The sequence below is a fragment of the Piliocolobus tephrosceles genome, unplaced genomic scaffold (genome assembly GCF_002776525.5).
Source record: "Piliocolobus tephrosceles isolate RC106 unplaced genomic scaffold, ASM277652v3 unscaffolded_25873, whole genome shotgun sequence".
NCBI lineage: Eukaryota > Metazoa > Chordata > Mammalia > Primates > Cercopithecidae > Piliocolobus > Piliocolobus tephrosceles.
Window position 1 is genome coordinate 1 of NW_022308613.1, and position 5,510 is coordinate 5,510.

The following is a 5,510-nucleotide window of genomic DNA, read 5'->3' on the forward strand; positions in this document are numbered from 1 at the left end:
CGAGCCACCGCGCCCGGTCCTACTTCACTCCTAACGCCCACCATACGTGCTTCCAAATGTTTGCTGAATGACAAGGTGAACGAGTGAATGGGACTACGTGACTTCGGGCAGCAGGCAATCCTATTCATTGGACCTCAATTTCACTTTTTGTAAAGCAAGCCTGTCTCTCCCTCTCTGGCCTAAAAGCCTGAGTTCTGGGCTTGAGATGAGCGCGTCCTGTAGAGCAGACTCCAGGTGGACGTTGAGCTGGGTCTTCTAGGAGGCCAGGATCCGGCCAGCTCTTGGCTCCCGTCCTCTCCGAGACCCCACATGCCCTGTCCCAGAGCCGCGCGACCCAACCTCCCTCTGTTACCTAAGGCCCCGCCCTCTCTGCACAGCTCGCTCCCCATTGGCCGGGGGGCGGGACCTGGGCGTCCGGCTCCGCTGGGGGCGGGGCGGCGGGCGGCGGGCGGGGCCCTCTACACCTGCGTGGTGTGTGTCCCGGCCTCAGCCCAGCGCCAGTTACAGCTCCTTGATCCCAGCCGGATCCTGAGCGGGGAACACGGGTTGAAGCGGCTGTGGCGGCGGCGGCCCCGCCCAGGGTCTCCCTTGTTGAGGCTGCTGCCGCGTCTCTGTCGGCTGCTCAGCAGTGCCCTAGTTGGCCTAGGCGCCGCGGCGAGGAGCTAGCACTGGGAGGCGGCGGCCTGAGGTGAGACTGGGCGACGGGCCACGGGGTCTCCGGACCGGGCGGGGGTCTCTGCGCCGGGCGTGGCGGCTCCGAGCTGGGCTCCGCAGGGTCCGGGGTCGGGATCCCGGGTCCGTGCGCCTGGGCATTGTCTCCGCCTCGGGTGGCACCGGGGGCTTCGCGTCTGCTGCGATACCGCGTGGGCCAGTGCGGGGTTCCCGGGCGCCCTGCCAGTGCGGGCCGGTCCCCACTGCTCCCCGGCTCCCCGCGTCTGCCGCGGAGGGGACTGCATGGACCCGGGCGCTGGGTTCTGCCCGGTCCTCCGCGGCCTGGCTGGTCCCCGCCTGCGGCATAGTGGGCCCTGCATGGAGCCGCTCATGGAACGGTGTCCGGGTCACCGCGTGTGGAGACTCCAACGGCCTTCCCGCCCTCCCTCGCAGTGATACTGCTTCGGCAGACTCACCGAAGGGACTGCGCGGACCCTCAGACCAGGGAGTCCGTGACTCTGGGTGGGGGCTCTTTCCTGGCCCCGCATGATGGCTTCCTGAGTGTTTTGTCACTTATATAGGTGACTGCGTGGACCCGCGCGCGTGAGTCCCGGCTGCCCTGCCAGTGGGGCTGTGCGCCGCCCCGTGACTCGTCTAGGTCGACCCGCCTGGGACGCGCGTGTAGTGGGGGTCTGTGCGCGGGGTGCGCGGTTGCTGGGGACGCACTGCCCCCGCCCCGTGATTTATCCTCTCACTTGCTGGGCAGCAGAAAGCGAAAGGCGCGGGCCCGGAGCTGTCACGCAGCGGCCTCACCAACCTCTGCCCAGGCCGGCGGGGCCCGGCGGGGGGCGGGGGGCGAGGGGTTGTTACCTGGCGTCCCACCGCCGCACTTCCTGCTCTAGCTTTCGGCTGGGCTCTGATTGGTGGGAGCAGGGCCCTGCTGCCTGGCGCTTCTTGATTTCTTCCGTTAGTAATGGGAAGAAAAAAATCTGGAAAGCCGGATTGAATTTTGTAGCTCTGAGCGCCTGGAGAGTGGAAGAAACTCTCCCAAGAATTTGGCGGGCTGAAAATGCGTTTCACGCAGGAGCATCCACACCCACGGAATGAGGCCAAGGCAGTTACAGTTAGAGGTCAGATTTATGAGGGGGGAGCCAGGGTGAGGTCCATAGGTGGGGAGACTCCGACCTCAGCTTGATGGGGTCCCTCAGACACGTATTTCTCAGCCACCAGAGAAAGTGGAATTACTCCTTAGTGAATGCTTTCGTCAAACTTTTGAAAAACCTGTAATATCCCAGGAAGCATAATGGAACTGGACAGTTTTCCCCTTTTAAGAGTGTTAAACGTCCCAGAGACAAAGAGCAGAAGGCTCAAGGAGTCCAAATACTCAACCTGAAGTTCTTTCTGAACAAGAGATGGTGTATAAGTAACAGGCATAGGAGACAAAACTGAACTAATCACCACAGCTGTGGCTCCTAGCCCTGTAGCATGTCATGCAGGCCCTTTTGCCTTCTCTGCCCTCCGCTGTCCCAGACCCCAAGGCTACAGCCCACTTCCAGTCATCAGCTCCTGCCGACCCATTGCTATGAACTCTGTTTCGGTGGCTCCCTTCTCTCTGAAGTTTTGCTTGTTCTCCTGAAGTCCTGGTCTTTAAGAGCTTATGATCTGCAGGGACAGATTGGCTTTGGGCAGTACATAGTTAACTGTAGCACAGCTTGAAAAAATGCTCTGATAGAGGTGGGCAGGCAGTTTGTACATGCGAGTAAGTGCGAGGTCGTTTTTGAATACCACGAATTCAAGTATTCATGCTTTTTAAAATCTGCAATTCTTTGACTCTCCAGAGGGTTTTTAGATTAATTTTTTTTCTATTACTTCCTAGTGTTTGTTGCATAGTTCAGAGTACTTGATGAAAACTTACCAGGTCTGCTGGGTGCGGTGGCTCACGACTGTAATCCGAGGACTTTGGGATGCCTAGGCAGGCGGATCACTTAAGGTCAGGAGTTCGAGACCAACCTGGCCAACATGGTGAAACCCTGTCTCTACTAAAAATACAAAAATTAGTTGGGCGTGGTGGTGAGCTCCTGTAATCGCAGCAACTCAGGAGACTGAGGCAGGAGAATAGCTTGAACCCAGGAGGCAGAGGTTGCAGTGAGTGAAATGGCTCCACTGCACTCCAGCCTGGGCCATACAGTGAGACTTCCTCTCAAAAGAAAAACAGAAACAATGTACTGGGTCTACCTCTGGCTCTGGAACTTTCATGGAAGGTCTTCTCTTCTGGGCTTTATTTTTCTCACTTTTGAGGTTTGTAAATGATGTAATTTCCAAGAATTTTTGCCCTACACCTTTAATTCTTTCAAGCAAATATAGCAGAGAGAAATTCTCTTCCCCGCAATGGTGTAAGAAAGTCTCTCACAGAAGGAGACACTTGGGTATGGAGAAGACACAGTGTATGTATGTATATATATATACATATATATATATATTTTTTTTTTGGAGTCGGAGTTTTGCTCTGTTGACCAGGCTGGAGTGCAGTGGCAGGACCTCCGCTCACTGCAAGCTCCACCTCCTGGGTTCACTCCATTCTCCTACCTCAGCCTTCCAAGCAGCTGGGACTATAGGCACCTACCACCACGTCTGGCTAATTTTTTGTATTTTTAGTAGAAACAGGATTTCACTGTGCTAGCCAGGATGGTCTTCATCTCCTGACTTCATGATCTGCCCGCCTCGGCCTTCCAGAGTTCTGGGGTTACAGGTGTGAGCCACTGTGCCTGGCCGACAGAGGATATATTTTTGAGCTCTACATTTCAGAGTTCTTTTCTCTAGCCCTGGCCTGGGTCCCAAACAGGGAACTTAATTCACTCTATCACTGAAGTATACTCTTGCTTTGATGCCATTGGTATGTTGTCCTAGAGATTTGCTGTGGCTGCCAGGAGTGTTTCATAGTTAAGAACTGATGCAACCTCTGTTTGTCAGTTTATGTGTCTATAAACCATCTTGTTTCCTTTAGTATTATCTCCCTGGAACTGTAAGGTCAGAGATGAAGTTTTCTTCGATTCTAAGTCTCAGTCTTTGGTATCTACCTTTGTCTGTCTCCCATGTTACCTGCTGTTTTTTTTTTTTCCCACCTGTTTTTCATTTTAATGTTTTTATTGGATAGGTGTCTATTATTGCAGGCTACCTCAAAACATTTTTGGATGTTGACAGGATATAAGTATGAATAATATGTAAAAGATAACTTATTCTAGTTCTTTTGAGCAGAGGATTTGGTTTCGATATGTGGCCCTATTAAAGCTTTTCTTAAGTCCAAGTATTTTGTGAACTTCAGTTCCCTCACCTGTAAAATGGAGTTAGTTGTTAGTAATACCTGTTCTGCCCAACTCAGGAGATTGTTTTGAGGATGAAATGAAATCATGAATGTAATGGAATTTTGTAAATTTTAAATGAAATATTGTATTACCTAAGATTTTTTTTTTTTAAACGCTAATAAACCCGGCCCTGGTCCTCAGAGAATTTATATTTTCTGTGCAGATATTAAGTTATACTGTCATATATAGTGTTGACAAACATTGATAGAGATTTCCTGTGAAGTGCAGAAGCACCGTCGTAGAAGCAGAGATGCAGAGGCAGCACTGGTGACTCACACATGGAGAGCTGGAGTTCTTGGTCTAGTGGGATAAACTGACCTGGACATCATTTCAGTGCAGCGGAGTGAGTGCTGGGATGGGCTCCCTCAGGGCATCTGGGGCTGGGTTTGTCTGGTATTTAGTCTCCTGCCTGGTCCTCAGAGTTTACCGGTAAGATGAGCATTGGGAGGTTTCTAAGTGAAAGGAAAGGCAATCACTTACCTGAAACCTGAAATTTGTAGGTGTTCTGGGCCATTTATAATTTACTGAATGTTTTGTCACAGCAAGTCTATCATCTCTTTTGGATGGAGCGTGGCCAGCCCTGCCTTGCGATGTAAGGAAATCGGGAAACGCTTGTCAGGTGACAACCCCATGCCAGACATTCTTCTAGGGGTTTCCACGTAAATCACTGTATTCATTTCTGTTGCTGATTTACCACATTTCCACATATTTCGTGGCTTAAAACAATTGAAATTGTATCATCTCACAGTTCTGTAGGGCAGAAGTCTGACGTGGGTGTCACTGGGCAAAAATCACCATGTGGTCTGGGCTGCATTCCTCATTGGAGAATTGTTTCCAAGTGCTTTTGGCCAAATATAGTTCCTTGTGGTTGCAGGACTGAGGTGTCTGTTCCCTTGCTGGCCATCTGTTGGGGGCTGCCCTCAGCTCCTGAGGCCTCTATCTGGTCTTTGCACGTGGTCCCATCAGCTCAGGACTAGCTGGGCCAGGGACCTGGTCAGGCTCTCCAGTTCCCCTGTGTGCATTTCTCTTCTTCCAGTCGGAGAAAATTCTATGCCCTATTTTAAAATATTGTTTTGAGATGGAGTCTTCGCACTGTTGGCCAGGCTGGAGTGCAGTGGCGTGATCTGAGCTCGCTGCAACCTCTACCTCCCGGGTTCAAGTGATTCTCCTGCTTCAGCCTCCTGAGTAGCTGAGACTACAGGTGTCCGCCACGATGCCCGACTAATTTTTGTATTTTTAGTAGAGATGGGGTTTCCCCATTTTAGCCAGGGTAGTCTCCATCTCTTGATCTCGTGATCTGCCTGCCTTAGCCTCTCAAAGTGCGGAGATTACAGGGGTGAGCCACCTCGCCTGGCCAGTTCTATGCTCTTAGATGCTCATGGGATTAGATTGGACCTCGCTGGATAGCCCAGGATACTTCTCCTAAGGCCTGTGGCAAAGCCCTTTTGCTGCATGACATAGTCACAGGTCTTGGGGGTTGGAATCTCCCACCAGTTA

The 5,510-nt window shown here is 52.1% G+C and overlaps 1 pseudogene; it reads right to left on the reverse strand.

Moving 5' to 3' along the window:
• Positions 1-352: 352 nt before the first annotated feature.
• On the reverse strand, positions 353-1,199 carry LOC113221559 (annotated as a pseudogene).
• Positions 1,200-5,510: the final 4,311 nt, after the last annotated feature.